This window comes from Staurois parvus, unplaced genomic scaffold, assembly GCF_062004578.1.
Source record: "Staurois parvus isolate SC_StPar_1 unplaced genomic scaffold, SC_StPar_1.0 ptg000233l, whole genome shotgun sequence".
Classification (NCBI taxonomy): Eukaryota; Metazoa; Chordata; class Amphibia; order Anura; family Ranidae; genus Staurois; species Staurois parvus.
In genome coordinates, this window is record NW_028318029.1 from 2,821,556 (window position 1) to 2,840,623 (window position 19,068).

The 19,068-nt window shown below is 43.0% G+C and overlaps 2 protein-coding genes across 4 annotated transcripts in view; one reads left to right on the forward strand and one right to left on the reverse strand.

Moving 5' to 3' along the window:
• Window positions 1–19,068, reverse strand: part of UBAC2 (UBA domain containing 2) — a 199,886-nt gene that overhangs the window by 64,192 nt on the left and 116,626 nt on the right. The window lies entirely within an intron of this gene.
• The window catches only part of GPR183 (G protein-coupled receptor 183), a 47,914-nt gene continuing 36,555 nt past the window's right edge, over window positions 7,710–19,068 (forward strand). Inside the window, exon 1 of the mRNA XM_089679958.1 lies at window positions 7,710–7,737. The gene's annotated coding sequence lies outside the window, so the exon portion shown is untranslated. The remainder of the gene's footprint in view (window positions 7,738–19,068) is intronic.

The window sequence follows — 19,068 nt, forward strand, 5'->3', positions numbered from 1 at the left end:
CGGAAGATAAAAGAGTAATTATGCCTTGTTTATACCACAACCGTATTACAGCTAAAGTCAAAGGGGACAAGCCGGGAAAACGCAGATATTCCCGATCATACCCCCATGGTAATGCCCGAAGATCAACCTGAGAAAGATCCTGTTCAATCATACAAAAGGCTTTACAGAGGGGTCTGGGAAACCAATCAAGCATCTGGGCCAGTAACGTTGCTCTGTAGTAAAGCTCGAAGTCCGGCACACCCACTCCACCATCGAGTTTCGGATAAGTAAGTAACCCGTGTTTTAATCTGGAAAACCCACGGTGCCAAATAATTCTAATCAAAAGGGAGCGTAATGAAAGGAAAAAACTCCTAGGGACAGTGATCGGTACAGTCTGAAAAACGTATAGTAGCTTAGGCAAAGTATCCATCTTGAAGGTGTTGATGCGGCTGAACCAGGGCAGGGTTGAAGCGCCCCATGAAGCCAAATCTCTTTGGATTGGCGAAAGTAAGGGTAAATAATTAAGGGAAAATAGAGCATTAAGATCTGGATCCCCAAGTAAGTGATAGCCTTTGGACGCCATTGAAATGCAAAGTTAGGCCGAAGGTTCGTCAATACATGGGGAGGTAAAGAAATATTGAGGGCCTCCGTTTTAGAGATATTAAGTTTCCATGAATTTTGTAGATTTGGTTCCTTCAGCAGCTTTAAAAGAGTGGGAAGCGAAACAAGTGGCTGTTGAACGTAAACTAGAAGGTCGTCGGCGTAGAAGGATAATTTATGATGTGCGGAGGGAGTGTGGATGCCCAAGATTGAGTTGTTAGCTCGTATGGCTCTCGCAAGATGTTCCATTATTAAAACAAAGAGAAGGGGTGAAAGGGGACATCCTTCTCTGGTCCCGTTCAATATGGGAAAGGGCAAAGAAACCATACCGATCAGGACAGATGCCGAAGGATGAGAATAGAGTGACATAATCCGAGCAAGGAACCGCTAACCCAAACCGATCTGTTCCAAGGTAAGACAGAGAAAGCGCCAGTCGACATGATCAAACACCTTCTCAGTGTCAAATGAAAGCAGGCAAGCCTTTAAGCCGTGTTGCTTGATATAGGATGGATTGTTTTAGAAGTATTATCCCTAGCTTCACGACCCGGGACACAGCCAACCTGGTCGTGGTAGATCAAGGTTGGTAGGAAAGGGTAAAGACGGTTTGCTAAAAGTTTAGCAAAAAGCTTAATGTCCAAGTTGAGTAGAGAAATTGGGCGATAACTACCGCAATGAGAAGGGTCTTTACCCGGCTTAGGAATGACCGAAATAGTGGTGGATAAAAAAGCTGATGAAGGTACATTCAAATCATCGAACATTAAACGCATGGGCCAGAAGCGGGGCTAATTGGGTGGCAAATGTTTTGTAAAAGCGTGGGGTGAATCTGTACGGACACACGCACTTACCAGTTTTCAGGGCCTTTATTGCCCCAAGAACTTCTATAAATCAAGAAGGGCTCCTCCAGATCCAATGCATCTTGGGGATCTAGAACAGGGAACGCCATCTCCATAATATATTGGGATATAGTCGGCAAGGAAGAAACGGGAGGAGCATCAAGATTCGTTGAGTTGAGAATAGTAGTGCTCAAACACAGAACAGATGCCCTTATTGTGATAGATTTTAGTATCGCCAGGCGCCTTGATGTGTTGGATCGGATGACGGGGTGGTTGAGAGTGGAGTACACACGCCAGGTGCTGACCACATTTCTTAGCTAGAGAGTAATGAGTGTTGCATGCTTCGTCTCGTGCAACAAGGGAGGAGGAATCTAGTAGTTGGAGTAAATCTCTATGAGCGTCAAAGAGGTCCACCGCAAGCACCGGGTCCAATGTACGTTTGTGGGACTATTCAAGGCATGCAATGAGTAAAAATAAGCAACGCAAATCCGTCGTACGAGCTTTTTTCAAGCATGAGCCAATAAGAACCCCTCTAAAAACACATTTGAGGGTCTCCCATTGGTTAAGAGGGCTGGTAGTGTCCGATGCGTGGTCCAGAATAAAGTCCTGGATAGTCTTCACGACCTCCGCGATACATAGAGAATCCCTGAGTAGGGTATTGTTCAAGCGCCACGAAAAGCAATGCAAAGACGACGGTCGGTCCTGAATCGTAAGATGGACTGGGGCATGGTCTGACCATAAGAAATGACCAAGAGAGGATGAAATGGGACAATCTAGAAAAGACTGTGAATCAAAGAAATAGTCTATACGACTGTATGATGCATGAGCTGTATCATAGTCTCTCTTCGAAGGATGTTGGATGCACCAAAACATCCACTAGGTGTAAGTCATGCAAACGCGACTTAAGTTGAGATAAGGCCGATAAGGAGTGAGAAGATTTACCCGCTGAAGTGTCCAAGTCTGGAGAAAGAGCTACGTTAAAGTCCCCTCCGATGATGAAACAGGGATCCCCAAAAGCGGACAGCCTAGAGAGGACCGTCGCCAAAAACGGAGCCTGATCTATAATGGGAGCGCAAATATTCGCCACTGTAAAAACAAAATCTTGGTATTTCAGTTTCAGGAAGGTAGCGACCAGTTGGATTGATTAGGGAGTCCAGGACCTCCAGGCCGAAGGTATGATGAAAGGCCACCGACACCCCCCCCAGACCTAGCCTGCGGATTAGTACTACGATACCACTGAGTATAGTGACGATTGTGAAGGGCTGGGATACCATCAGAGAGAAAATGAGTCTCCTGGAGTAGCAAGATCTGTGTTCCACATTTATGGAAATGGTAGAGCATCTGTCTTGTCTTCACCGAAGTGGTGTTAAAGCCCCTACAATTAATAGAGGAAAATTTAATCGGAGTCATAGTTGGTTGAGGGAGAACAAATAGGAGAAAAAAAAAGCCAAGAAAGGAAGAGCAGAAAAAAAAAACTAGATAAATGAGAAGGAGAAACTATTAGACAGGCGAACTGTCAAAATAACACAGCGTGACACTGCGTAACACACCGAAGGCCTAGGTGGGGAACGTCAAAGGCGCATGTATCCGATCCCGACCCAGGCCCCCCACAGGCAAATGATAACTTGAGGGACGTCACCCTCAGGTGAGGACGACCCCCTCTACAAAACGTATTCAATAATCCCTCAAACAGGCATGAGAAAATAGGCCCCCGGCCCCAACAAATAAACAGCACGGTAATGACGGGGTGAGGATGAGACAAATAAAGGAAGGGCCTAAAGCCCCTGAGAATAGGGCCGAAGGCGTCCCTGCCCATCACGGCAAATGGCGGTGGTGGAACCCAGGGACCAGCCGTAGGCCACAGCCCCAGAACCTAAAAAAAAACAACAGGTACAAATATAAGGCAAAGATCTAATAGAAGTAACCAGCAGCATGTGCAAAAACTGTAAGAAGAGGAGGAAAGGGAAAAACCTCCCAATTCACGCAGATACAGCATCATCCCTCCGAGATCTTTTGGGAGGAAGATCTGGAATGCGTCTTCTTCTTGCGATCGGACCGCTGCCAGGAAGAGGAGAATTCAAGGCCAGGGGTCGGTAGTTGAAAGGGCCAATCCGGGAGGGACACCTGAAGTAGCTCGAACACACCGAGAAATTTAGGCAAGTCCCCAAAGGTGCAGAATTGACCAGATTTACCGTTCTCTGAGACGTGAAGTTGAAATGGGAACCGCCACTGGTAGCAGATATGCCTCTCCTGCAGCATCTGAGTGAGAGGGCACAGCCCTGCGCATAATTAGAGTCTGGCGGGAAAGGTCAGGGAGGAGCATCACTGGCACTTTGTTAAATAGGATGGTGTCCTGCGTGCTGGCCGCACGCATAATGGCGTCCTTGACCTTAAAGTAGTTGACCCTGCACAGGGTATAACGGACAAAAGATGGGTCAGGATTCCTGGGGCCCAGTGTGCGATGTACGCAGTCCAACTCAATATGGGTGTCTTTAGGTTGCTGGAGCAGTTGATTGAAGATGGCGATAACCGCTGTGACCAAATCTTTAGATTCAATGGTTTCTGGTATGCCCCTGATCCGAATATTGTTACGGCAGTTCCTGTTCTCAATGTCATCCTGTTGGTACATGAGCTGTTGTACAAGAACCGTATGGGAGTTAAGGGTTTCTTCGTGGGTTTGTAAAGCATTACACAGACCGTCGGCAGTATTTTCAATCTCTTCCATGCGCACACAAATGTCTTGTTTAAGATCAGAAATCTCCTGCTTGGATGTGTTTTCAATATGTTTCACATAAAGTTCAAAATCTTCCTTTGTAGGAAGGTATTTCATGTAGGTGTGCAGGGATTTCATGTGGGACTGCAGATCCCAGCCATCCTCAGAGCAGAGAGATGCTGGGGAGGGGCTGCAGGATCTCTGTGTGCTCTGTGTTTGCTGTGCCCCTGTAACAGGATCCCCAGGAGGAGAGAGAGCCCCGAGGGCTTACCTGCCCTTCTTCTGTATGGATCCCTCTATCCACAGGGGACGAAGAGGGGAGAGGTGCCAGCGCCATCTTGGAGGCCGGGGAGGCCGAGGATCGGGTAAAAAAAACTGGCTCATACCGGCGCTGCAGCGCCCCCCTGTTGCTCTCTGGGGGGTCTGGTGTTGATTCCTCCCCATGGGGATTATATAACAGCGCCCGTGAGGGAGCCTGCAGCGGAGGTCCGGGCCGGGAGCTGTGCAGTGTCACTGCTCTCACTCCATGCGCCGAGGCATGCCCCCCTTAGTAACACTTTAAGCTTTGGCAATAAAACCTGGAAGCTGATTGGTTTCTATGCAGAAGTGAGCCTGATTTTGCACTCTCCAGCTTTAGTAAATAAACCCCATTATGTTCATTCAGGAAATGAAGGGGCCAGTAAATATTACATTTACTGGCCCCTTACCCCCTCTCAATCCTGAAACAACATCACTTGTATGCCTGCAGCTGCCGGCGTGAGAGAAGAGGAAAGTAGCTGGGAGCACTGTGAGCAGGATAGAAAGGGTTGGGGGGGGTGCACACAGAGGGCCGAGGCAGCAGAATGGTGTGTAGGGAAGGTGATTGGAGCAGTGGAGGGGCAATCCCTTGTATGGCACTCTCTGCATTAGCTAAAAGCCAACGTGAGAGACAATAGGAGAAGCTGGTTTTTAGCTGCTGCAGAGAGTGCCATACAGGGGATGGGTCCACTAATTACTCCTCCTTCCACCCCCCCCACCTCCACTGATCACCCTCCCTGCCCACATCTGATTCCCCCTACTTCCTGGGCCCCATACAGAAGGACCAGTGGTACGTCCTTATCAGCGGCTGTGCCTCTGTATATTACCGATGACTCTAAGCTCCTCCCTGAACACAGGTTTGGGGCATTTTTTTATGCTGCTCTAAAAAACAGATCTAAACACTTCAGTATGCATAGAGACATTGTCATAAATAGTCACACATTCCAAGGCATAAAAAAATGAAAATAATTTCTTTAAAAGCAACATTTTTCTCTGCCCATGGGCATGAGGCCTTTGGCTACATTCACATGCGCAATTACCACACCCTGCTACTTCCAGCAACAGGAATCCGTGGATTCCTGTGGTTGGAATAACAGATCTGCAAAGAGCTGTGGCTGCTCAGCCTATACAGTGCAATTACAGGCTGGCAGTGGCCACAACTATCCATGAATTTTTGCATAGCCAATGATTACTTTCAGTGATTGTGGATGGATGCACACACAATGCATCAAGTCAGAATCATCTCTCCCTAACCACAGGTAATCGGTGTGGGAATAGTTTGAGCTAGCTGCAGTTCTTTCCACACACCTGTCATTCCAGCTGCTGGAATCCAAGTGCTTTAATCACCCATATGAATGTAGCCTTGATGGTAAAATAGACATGTTTCCTAAATTTAGATATGCTTAATCTAGCAGTATTTAGAGAAAACAGAATTCTGTGCATTTATGGTCAGATTACATACACTCAACATGTCTAAATGCATATAACTGCATGCAAAATCACTCTGACGTGTGTAAACGCATAAAAATGCACACAAGGGCAAATACTGTACATCTAAACTCATGAAAACTTTATCTGGGAAATATGAAGGTTGTTCATTCATCCCAGATAATATCTCCTGAATTTAAACAGCCTACAGGAGGCTAGTGAGAATGTAGGGTAACACATGCAAAGCAGTGTGCTTACAGTGAAGCACACAGACACAGCCCCTAGAAAAACAGCACACTTAACTATTTGATCACACCACATGTTAACCCCTTCCTGCTCAGTGCCATTAGTACAGTGTCAGTGCTTTTTATTAGCAATGATCACTGTATTGGTGTCACCGGAGATGTCAGTGACACCAAGCCAGCTCCCCCAAGTGTCAGAATGCCCGCTGCAGTCCTGTTATAAGTCGCTGACTGCCACCATTACTAGTGAAAAAAAAATTCCAGTATATATACCGCCATTTGTAGATGCTATAACTTTCATTCAAGCCAATTAATTTACAAGTATTTGGATTTATTTTAGCAAAGATATGTAGCAGAATACATTTTAGCATAAATTTGAGACGAAATTTGATTTTTACATTTTTTTTTTAATGGACATGTTTTTAGTCAAAAATGTTTTTTTTCTCAAAATTGACATCCTTTTTTTTTTTTATAGCACAAAAAATAAAAACCGCACAGGCAGTCAAAAGAAAACTCTATTTGTGGGGAAAAAAATAGGTAAATTTCATTTGGGTGCAGCGTTGCATGACCACGCAATTGTCAGTTAAAGTAACAGCTCCGTAAAGCAAAAAATGGCCTGGTCAGGAAGGGAGGAAAATCATCTGGAGGGCGAGTGGTTAAAATTTGTGGCCTCTGTTAAAAATGAAGTCAACTTTATAGATTGCAACTAATTTGCTTCTTTTTGCTTCCCAATGGTAAGCTTCCATTCTTCAATGCTTCCATTTAGAAGAAATCTACTGTAAACTCGCATTCGTTTCATGCTTGCTGTTGGATAGCATTCTCCATCATTACCTGTGTTATGATCTTTTCCACTTTAACAGAACTGGTTTACCTACAACTACACACAAACATACTCTACTAAAGTGCAAGGGTTTTTGCTTTTATTAGACTGTGGAAAGATTAGAACCTCTGTCTGTCGTCCTTTTCAGGAGATTCACCCTCTTTTTACATCCTAGTGATGATTTTAAAAAGTTAAATGTCAAATAAAACCTTGTATAGTTATCAGAACAGGAGGTAAGAGGAAATCTTCCAAACCAGACATCTGTCTGACAACAGTCTTAAAGGGGATTTCCCCTCACTTTTGGAGAGATGCTGATGAATCCTGGAACCCTTGGCCAAAACTAAGGCCAAGTGTTTGGGGACAGGGGGGATTGCAAAAGCATTGGGACTTTTGTACCTGATTAGTGTTAATGCATTAAGGTAAAAACAATTATAGAATAAAAAAAAAATAAAAAAAAAACAAAAACTTAGATGCATTTATTGAAAAAACAATAGTTCAATACAAATGCCTAAAAAGTATCAAAATCTCCGGTAAAGAAAACCAATGGTAACTTTGGTTAATCCCCAGTAAGCGCTACTACTACATTAAGCATCTACTTTAGTGTTTTTAAAACATTATAATTCAAAGCTGAAAGTCTTGTACCTCCCACAGACAAGATTTCACTTCACATTAAGTACAAGGAACAATGTTCAAACCACAAGCTAAAAAAAAAGCGCTGATTATGACACCAAAAACACTGAGAGGAACTTTTCTTGAAATCACAGGAGGGAACTTGTGGCTCACTCACTTTTAACAGACCAAGACACTGAAAGAACCTACTTCTCAGTAAGTAAGAAAACTACGGTTATATGTTATATTGACTAGGGCTTTATTATTCAATTAAAATATTCTATTCTTTGCTTAAAATAAGCGTGTCATTATATGTGTATATAATATATATCTATATATTTTGTTTAATAAACAATATTTTGATATATTTATAGAAACCTATCAGTATTTAAGCATAAAATGACTCATTACTGAATGGGTACAATTGTGCTTATTTACACAGCACATTCAACTTTTTAAAAGCTTAGATTTTTCGATTAAAACAATATAACATTATAAAATAAATAGCTGTAGAAAGGCTTTAGAAATAAATTGGAGAGAGGCAGTTAGCTGACTGTAATGGTGATTTTTATTTCTAAAGACAGCCTCAGTGAGCATACTGATGAGAAGAGCCTACAATGCCAATAATGTGATTTAAAAGAGCATGTGACCAGGACATTCATCAGACAGTACTAAAGTGGACTTGTTAGACTGCAAGGTGGGCTCACTTTTTACGTTTTCATAGCCAGTTAACCTGGATAAACAGTCTCAATTCCTATATATCAAAAGCTAGTAGTTGACTGCATCTAATAAAGCATCGACCAATTACTATGCTCTGTGAGGGTCTCTGTCCATTCATTAAAGTGTTACTAAACCCACAGCAGTAAAATCAGTCTTTATATGCAGTAAAGCATGCTTGTTATACTCTCTGTGGAGCCTAAGAGGTTACCGTATTTTTCCCTCCATAAGACGCACCTGACCATAAGACGCACCTAGATTTTAGAGGCAGAAAACAGGAAAAAAAAAATTCTGAACTAATGGACTGCAGACATAGTACAGGAGATGACCGGAGACTGCAGACACAGTACAGGAGATGACCAGAGACTGCGGACACAGTACAGGAGATGACCAGAGACTGCGGACACAGTACAGGAGATGACCAGAGACTGCACACATAGTACAGGAGATGACCAGAGACTGCGGACACAGTACAGGAGATGACCAGAGACTGCGGACACAGTACAGGAGATGACCAGAGACTGCGGACACAGTACAGGGATGACCAGAGACTGCGGACACAGTACAGGGATGACCAGAGACTGCGGACACAGTACAGGGATGACCAGAGACTGCGGACACAGTACAGGGATGACCAGAGACTGCGGACACAGTACAGGGATGACCAGAGACTGCGGACACAGTACAGGGATGACCAGAGACTGCGGACACAGTACAGGGATGACCAGAGACTGCGGACAGCACAGGGATGACCAGAGACTGCGGACAGCACAGGGATGACCAGAGACTGCGGACAGCACAGGGATGACCAGAGACTGCGGACAGCACAGGGATGACCGGAGACTGCGGACAGCACAGGGATGACCGGAGACTGCGGACATAGTACAGGAGATGACCAGAGACTGCGGACAGCACAGGGATGACCAGAGACTGCGGACAGTACAGGGATGACCAGAGACTGTGGATAGTACAGGAGATGACTGCTGACCTTTGGGGAGGTGGGGAGCGGGTACCTGAATTTGACAGGTACCCGCTCCCACTTCCATGGAGTTCTTTCATCTTACCTGTTCCTCTATCCAGCCGCTCGCTGTCTTCCCGGGCTTCTGTAATGGTGCTCGGCATGACAGCCGGGTGCCCAGTGCGCATGAGCGAGAAGCACTTGTGCTTTGTGATTGGTCCGGCGGCTTCTGGGATCTGTCATGTGTCCCAGGTGCCGCCTTACCATTCACAAAAAGCACCGCTTCTTGCGCATGCGCACTTGGCACCCGGCTGTCATGCCCACACTACAGAAGCCGGGAAGACAGCGCGCCGCTGGATAGAGGAACAGGTAAGATGAGAGAACAACTCCACGGAAGTAAGAGCGAGTACCTGTCAAATTCAGGTACCCGCTCCCCCTCCCTCCCCAAAAGTCAGCAGTCATCTCTATAAAGTCCCGCTGCAGAGCTGAGCGGCCGGCCTGGTATTCTGCACGGCGGCGGTGGAAGTACCGGACCGGCCGCTCCATATGACGCACTGACATTTTCCCCCCTTTTTTTGGGGGAAAAAAGTGCGTCTTATGGAGTGAAAAATATGGCAATCCTCTGCATTGTGTAAAAAAACTGTTTGGTCCTGTCTTCTCTGGCCCACTTCTTGTTCAAATGTTCACCTGATAAGATAAACTGAACCCCGAGTCACATGCACATGCTCAGTTTAGTTTCTATTGCTAGAGAGGTTTTTTTTTTTCTTGGGAGAATGCACGTGATCAGCACAGGGCCAATCAGCACTGTCCAGACAGAGGGTCAGGGGTCCTGCATCTTCCTAGAGCAGAAAGAAAACTCCTCCAAGCTATAACCAGTCACAAGACTGCTCTAACTGCTGATGAGAAAAGGTATTTAGCAGTTTATATTTACTAAAATAATTGCATTTCCATGTTGTGTGTACTGTGGGAGACCAGATATAGTGAACGCAGGGTCCTGGGTTTAGTAACACTTTAACACTTAAACGGATTTCAGTGTATTTTCCAGTTTGCACAAATGTCCATTTAACATGGTTTACTATAGATCTAGCTTACATCTGTGTTTTGAGCTGATGCGTTTTTTGGAAAGGGTCAAGGAATTTTTTTCCTGCAGCAGATTGCATTTTGCATGTAATAGACTTTAATGGACCGGCACCAAAAATGCAAGTGTTGCGTTTTTTACATGTTTTGTGGGGTTTTTTGAAAATAGAAAAGTATGACAATTCTGTTCATGTAGTATGACTCTGATGCGACTTTACACTCTCTAGCACGCAAGTAGCATTAAAGTCGCATCAAAGTCACACTACATTAACAAAACTGTCATACTTAACTATTAGTAAAAAGAAAACAAAACAGCAAAACGCGGCAAAAAACGCATGTTCAAAAACGCATTGCAAAACGTGCTGGTAAAAAAACAGCAACCTGTACAGATGTGAACCTACCCTTAACATCAAGTCAGGTAGTCCCTCTTACTACATACTTGCTAGTAAATGTTGTTGATCCAAAAGAGAAAAATAAAAAAATTTAATTCTAAGGCCTGGTTCATACCTATGCAGTTTGCTTTTGATCCGTTTCTGCAGTGCTTTGTGCAGTATGTTTTGGCATACACATTTTTGACGCATTTTTTTTTTGCATTTTGCGATATGCATTTTTTAATCTTTTTTTTGGACAATCTGATGTTGGGTTAAAGGTTGAGATTAAAAAACGCATCAAAAACTCACTACATGTTTGTTTTTCTGCAGCATTTCCATTGAAGTTTATTGAACCAAAAACACACTGTTTTGCATTTAAAAAAGTCCCTGACCTTTTCCAAAAACGCAGTGGCAGAAAAAAGCATAGATGTGAATGTGTCACATAGGAAACCATGTTAAATGGACTGTAGTGAGTTTCTGCAAAAAGCACCAAAAAACGCATTAGAGTGAATCGGGCCTAACTCATTTTAAGTCAGCATAGGAACCGTTATTACCCATATAATCAAACTCAAGCCTGTCCTGTGAAATCAGACTGGTCATTGGTCACTGAAGGGAAATCATGACTGTACTAAAGTACTGACACTTCAAGCCTGATTCTAAATTTTCCCAGTCTGTCTAGAATGCTCAGAATTTTACTTCCCCTTTTGAGCAAGTTTTCTGTGATAAAAGCATTATAAACACTCTACAACTTTGACCAAGATAACTGCTTCCCTAATGTTTGCCTTTTTTCTACCGCCTCTGCTGGAATTTGCAGTTTGCTTTCAAACAACTCTTATTTGGAAACTTTTGTTCAAGCTTCGAATTAAAATGTAGACAGATTTTCCATCAATAGATGTCTTTTGGGTGGGTGAGCCATGTGAAATAAATTCCCCTCCCCTTTCATTTCTTAGAATAGCACAGCATGTTTCCTAAATGAGAGGTATGACCAAGTATTTTTTTGGTCACACTTTTGTTCACCTGTGACCCAGAATCAGCAAATCCCCGCTAAAGTACTGCTTAGAGCCAGAACCAGCCACTCCCGCCCCCCTCTCCAGCCCAGTGCTCCGGTGAGAGCTGGAGTGGCAGAGCGGAGAGCAGTGACTGACAATCGCCACTCTCTGCTCCGAGAAGACAGAGAACTGAACGATCCAGAGTCAAGTGATTGCTCAGTTCTCAGGCTTAGAACCATCAGAGACAGCTGCAGCATATAAGTGAGTATGTATGTTTTTTTTCTTATCAACCCATTCATCTCCTTTAAGCATCAGTGATACTTTGATGTAATGATGCAATTCACAGAAACTTAATTGGCTAAATTCACTAAGCTGCAACAATCCTCGTTTGTCATAATAATTGCTTTCAGAAATGAGTAGCAAAAACAATCACACTGCTAAAAATATTGATTATTATGGCAAATACCAATACAAGTTATTGAGCCAAGTCAGTTATTTACTGTACATTTCTGACAAAAGCGGCAGCAACGCAGAGCAGGATTTACAGTAGGGAATATAATTATTTGATAGCCTGCAGATTTTGTAAATTTGTCCACTTACAAAGAAATTAAGGGTCTATAATTTTTATCATAGGAGTATTTTAAATGATAGAGACAGAATACTAACCACAACTTTAGAAAAAACACAATACAAATGTTATAAATTGAGTTGCAGTTCAGTGAGAAAAAAAAAAGTATTTGATCCTCAAGCAAAACATGACTTATTACTTGGTGGAGAAACCCTTGTTGGCAAGCACAGAGGTAAGACTTTTTTTGTAGTTGGTTACCGGGTTTGCACACATCTCAGGAGGGATTTTGGTCCACTATTTTTTACAGATCTTCTCTAAATCCTTAAGGTTTCTTGGCTGCTGCTTGGCAATTCGACGTTTCAGCTCCCTCTATAAATTTTCTATAGGATTAAGGTCTGGAGACTGGCTAGGCCACGCCATGACCTTAATGAGCTTCTTCTTCAGCTACTCCTTTGTTGGACTGGAGGTATGTTTTGGGTCATTGTCACGCTGGAAGACCCATCCACAACCTATGTTCAGTGTTCTGGCTGAGGGAAGAAGGCTCTCATCCAAGAATTTACAATACTTGGCCCCGTCCATTGGCCCCTCAATGCTGCTAAGTCGTCCTGTACCTTTAGCAGAGAAACAGCCCCAAAGCATAATGTTTCCACCTCCAGGCTTGACTGTAGGGATGGTGTTCTTAGGGTCATAGTCAGCATTTTTCTTCAAGTTAATGTCAAAGAGTTCAATTTTGGTCTCATCTGACCACAGCACTTTCTCCCAATTCTCTGAATCATTTAGATGTTCATTGGTAAACTTCAGACAGGTCTGTACATGTGCGTTCTTGAGGATGGGGACCTTGCGGGTGCTGAAGGATTTCAATCCATGGCGTTGTATTGTGCTACCAATGGTTTGTTTGGGGACTGTGGTCCCAACTGCCTTAAGTTCATTCACAAGCAGTGTAGTTCTGGGCTGATCCCTAAGTTTTCTCATAATCATCCTTACCCCACGAGTAAAAATCTTGTGTGGAGCTCCAGACCGAGGGCGATTTATGGTTATTTTTTCATTCTTCCATTTGCAAATAATTGCCCCAACAGTTTTCTCCTTCTCACCAAACTTCTTGCTGATGGTCTTGTAGGCCATTCCAGCCTTGTGCATATCTACAATCTTGTCCCTGACATTCTTTGACATCTCTTTGATCATTTGCCCATGATAGTGAGGTTTGAATGGAAGAAAGATTCTGTGGACAGGTGTCTTTTGTACACATAACAAGTTGTCGTTAAGAGAACCTTGTTAAATTGACAGGACTAATCTGTGTACCACATTAGCACATAGCCAGTTCTGTGGGAGCCAGAATTATTGTTGGTTGGTAGGGGATAAAATACTTATTTTACTCAGTGAACTGCAACTCAATTTACATCATTTGTATCTTGTGTTGTTTCTGGATTTTTGGTTGATATTCTGTCTCTATCGTTTAAAATACACCTATGATAAAAATTATAGATGCTTCATTTCTTTCTAAGTGGACAAACTTATGAAATCTGCAGGGGATCAAATAATTATTTTCCCCAATGTAAGTCTAGGGAAACAAGAACATCGGTTTTACTTACTCAATCCTCTGCCCCTGCAGGCTCTTTCAGCATTGTAAGACCAGTTCCTGCAACCTATTCTCCCCTATGTGCGGCAGACACAGGTCCTCTGACATAAAAAAGACCAATGCAGGGTCCATAGCTGGAGCATAGGGGAGCAACAGACTGGGTAAGTGAAACTGCTTTTTTTCATCCTCTAAACCTTAATAAGCATTTAACCCTTACAGTGTAGGCGCATCCCCACTGCAAATGTCAATTTTAATTTTCCCTGGAGTTGGGATTTAAAGTGGTTCTAAAGGCAGAACTTTTTTTTTTTACCTTAATGCATTTTATGCATTAACCAGTTCTCAACCGCGCTATAGCCGAAGGACGGCCACAGCGCGGTTGTCTAGTTCTGGGACGATGTCCATGGATGTCATTCCAGAACAAGCCCCCCTGTGCGCCCCCAGCTGCGTGCACCCGGCACCGCCGGTGATCGCTGTGTCCTACGGACACAGATGATCACGTGATGCGGTAATCGGCCAATGACAGCAGCCTTTTACTACGTGATCAGATGTGTCCAATGACACAGCAGATCACCGGGCAAATACAGTTGCCGGTTATCGGCTGCAATCTCCTCACCCTGTGACAGCGTTAGGAAAGTACTGCCGAGAACCGGCAATTTTCAGCGAAAGGATCGGCAGTTATCAGGGCACTGATTATCAGTGCTGCCCACCTGTGCCCTGCAGTGCCGCCCATCAGTTCAGCATCATCAGTGCCAGCTCATCAATGCCTCCTATCAGTGCTGCCTACTTGTGCCACCTCATGAGTGCCCATCAGTGCTGCCTATCAATGCAGCCTCATCCATGCACATCAGTGATGGAGAAAAATTACCTTTTATAATAGAAACAAAGAAACTTTTTTTTTTTAAATTTTTTGCTCTTTTTTCATTTACAGCGCAAAAAATAAAACACCCAGCGGCGATTAAAAACCAACAAAAGAAAGCTCTATTTATGTGAAAAAAATTATAAAGTTTCCGTCCCTGATCTTCAGGCTATTTAGCGGCTAATAATGTTCCCTTAGCCCATCTTCACGCATCTCGCAATATCGCCTTGTGGGCTACTGTAGATCTGATGGATTCATACCAGATACCACTCTCTTCTTTACCATGGCTTCCCCCTATTCATCGCTCTTCACCTCTTAGACCGACGTTGGTGCACACGCTTCGACTTTGGGATTCTATTAAATATTCCGCTGGTCTCATTTCTGCCCATTTGCCTTTGCTGCGTTTGCTCCATAACCCATTATTTCCCCTGGGCCTTGACAGACCCGGACAGTTCACATGGTGGCTAGCCCATGGCTTCTACGATGTGCGTTCTTTGCTTTCTCCCACCCGGATACTCACCTTTGAGACTCTGCATTCTTCTTATGATATTCCATTGCGGGAGCACTATGGCTACCTTTAACTTCGTCACTTTATCAATACATTAATAAATGCGCATTCGGGACCCTATAGGATGACCCCTTTTGAAAGTCTTTGCTGAAAATAGACCCCATGCCCCGGGCTTGATCTCTCTTGTCTACTCCGCTATTATTTCTTATAGAACCCCCCCCCCCCGGTTCGTTCGAATCATCAGTGATGGCATTCTGAACTTGGGGAAGTCTGGATCAGCAAGACAGGCAGATCATGACCCAGACATTTTCTAAATGTTCAAGGAATGTTATTTTAGAAAATGCCTATAAGGTCCTTTATAGATGGTATTAGACACCTGCCCGTCTAGCCCTTTTTATCCCTGCATACTCCCAGACTTGCTTTCAGGGTTGTCAACAAGTAGGCACCATGGCCCATATTTGGTGGACTTGCCCCAAGGTTTGCAGACTGTGGATCAGGGTTTATGCCTTTCTTCGCACTATGTTTCATACAGACATTAACTGCAACCCATACGAGGGGCTATTATTTAAACCATTAGTGGGCCTACTGAGCGGCAGCTGGCATCGCATCTATTCATGGACACCAAACTAACGATCACGAAGGCCTAGAAGACCCCCCTCCTCAGCTTCGAAACAGTCAAAAATCAGATGAATTTTATAATGGTTAATGAGAAATTGAGGGCTATGCTGTTAGACACTCACACAAAGTTTCTACAGATCTGGCGTCCCTGGCTTGATATAGCCCAACCGTCCAGATTTGACCAGACCCTTTTGTCAATATAAGATTTTTTCCGTCGCGACCTCCTGGAGCCCTTTACTATTATTATTATACAGTATTTATATAGCGCCAAAAAGTTTTCTCAGCGCTGTATATTATAGTGGGGGACAGTACATGAGACAATACAGTAACAATACAATACACGAGGGGTTCGAGGGCCCTGCTCCTTGGAGCTTACAATCTAGGAATTTGTCTTTTGTATTTTCTTTCTTCGTTCCTCCCTTTCTATTCTCTGTCGTTTGTTTTAATGATATTTGCGCTGATTGGAACTTTTTTTTTTATATATAAGAACTGCACCAGCAATGTTATATCTATCTGTCAGACCTCCATGGGAGTATTGGGCATGGTGTGCCAATGTGCATCTAGTGAGACTCTGTGTTTCATTTTTCTTGCCTTCTGTATGCAGATTTTATGATAACCTTTGATCTTTGTTTACTAATTTCTTGGTCTCTAAATTGTCTGCCATTTTCGCAAATCATTATGCTTTATTTTATCTTCTCATATACTGCACTTGTGTACTCAGTTTATTTCCTTGTCTATATTTCAGTGCACTTATTGTACTATTCATCAGAAAACTTGTATGTTTTATCTCTGTTGGTCAGTGCTCTTGGTTATGACTGTTTTTCTGATGCTGTTAATTCTATAATAAAATCCATTGTAAAAGAAAAAAAATGATAAAAAGTTCATATGGGTACAATATTGCATGACCGTGCAATTGTCAAAGTGCAACAGCGTTGAAAGCTGAAAATTGGCCTGGGCAGGAAGAGGGTAGAAGTGCCCAGTAGGCAAGTGGTTAAAGGTAAAAAAAAAAAAAAACCTTCTGGGTGCAGTTCCTCACTCAGCTCACCTCCCCCCACGTCTCTCTCTCCACATTGGCTCACACAGCAGCAGGAACCACTGGCTCCTGCTGCTGCCAATCACAAACTGTGAGCCAATGATGATTGAGCAGGGGAAGGGGCAAAGCCATGCTCTGTGTGTGAATTGACAACATCCATTAACAGGAGCACAGCTCAGGAGCGAGCCTGCTTGCTGTTGGGGCACTCAGCTTGGGAGAGGAGCTAAGACCACTGGTGGGGAACCCAAAAAGAAGAGGATTGGAGCTGCTCTGTGCAAAACCATTGCACAGCAGTTATGACTTTTTTTTTGTTTTTAATTAATTACAACCTTTAGAATCACTTTACTTTAGACATAGGGACTAGCACAGAGGAAAGTGGCTGTGCTGCCCTTAACAAAATAGGTCAGTTTGTGGTGTAGCAAAAGAAATTGACAAATGACTACTCACAAGTGGGAACAATTCCGTAGTGAAATTTATAAATGAAGCTGTAATTCAATATAGTATGGTATCTATAGTTTCAAACATTAAATCTATTAAATAAATGATATAATAACCCAAACCACCAAACAAATAAAAAGTAGAAATATTAGTATGGAACTTTTTTCTGAATATTCTGAAACTAGGTGTTCTCTGGACCTTTGCTTTTTCCCCAACAAAAGGGGGCCAATGTGGGGTGTAAGCATTTTATTATCCCTTTATATTCTGGGCTTTTTACAGGAAAGAAAAGAATGTGCGCCAGCACTGCACTGCATTGTATTACTGCTCGTCATTAGTAATGACTGGCAATCCTGTGATATAGTGCTTCTGTAGGATTACTGTACATAGTAAGGCATTTTCTGTTAGAAAACCAGTACAGGGCTGTCTTATGCAGCATCTGGAATCATATTTTTTCTGTAGAGCTATACAAAGGAAATTTTGAACAAAACTCCCATACACAGCTTAAAACAATGTAGTGGGAAACTTTCCATTTTAAACTGTGTACTTCCTGGAAACATTCTTCAGAAACCACCAAAATGTTTGATAACCAAAAGTATTTGAAATTACCGCCTACTGTTCTATAACAATGAATTGCGCAAACAAGAACCTATAGACTTACCCATTACATCTTTTCTGGTTATAAATCATATCATGATCTAGTAAGACAAGGTAAATGCGATAGGTTCAGTTCACCAATTTTACACACCAGAATAAAGATACCCATTTTAAAAAATGACAATTATTTTCAACCAAGCCCAATGAGATTTGAAAATCGCAGTTGCATAGCTAAAAGAAAATTCTCATCCTTGTGTTAAAGGAGAAGTTCACCTTTCATAACATCTTACAGCCATATTCATGGGGTAACATGTAACCTGTTACAAATAGACCGGCCCTGCTCCCCTCTGATCCCTGTTGCGACAGCTAGCGGGGGATCTTCTCCCCCCTGCTAGCTGTCACAATTGGAAAAAAAAACCACACAGCTTAGCGGGGCTCTGCCCACCTGGCCGCGTCACTCATACACCATATTCTATGAATAAGAACAATACAAGTTCTCAAAGAACTACCATGGCGCTGTGGAGCGCTGCGCTAGTTCACCGAGTCTTCCTGTCAGTAGTATCTGCTTGCCCGTACGAGGTGTATGGGCACACAGATACAATGAAAAGTCTGCAGGAGACCTGCATGGCACCAGCGATCTGCTGGCTCCAGAAAAAAAATTATAAATGCACAATTTTTAACCTGCAAAAAAATGTGCATTAATTATTTTTGTTAAAAGGTGAACTTATCCTTTAAAGATTTGTAAACTGAGCGTAAGGTCTTTTCATAGTATATACACCCAACTCTATTAGGCACACTCAATGTAGAACAATTTTGCCTTTCGTGCAGCTTGAATTCTTCCCATTGATTTAAAAAGGTGCTGACAACTGGATTTTGTTTTTGCTGACTAAATGGCAACACAGTTCCTGCAAATTTGTTGGCCACACATCCGTAGGTGCACCTTGCATAGTACCAAGTATTCATACTAGAGATGGCAAAATTCTGACTTTACCATCTGCATGTGGCAACCAAAGGTTCTTTGGAACAGACAAAGTTTTTCCAGCCCTTAAATTTTTTTTCCATCTGTGTCTCATAAGGTGGATTTTCCATCACTTTCTGTTCTGTAGACGCAAAATTAAGGGAAAGAATATATTTGAAATGTAAGGTAAATATCCTCTTAGACACACCAAGTGTCCCCATTTTCATTTGTTGAAGGCAACTTCATATTCTTATATTTACCCCTAATTTTTGTTCGCAGTGAAATT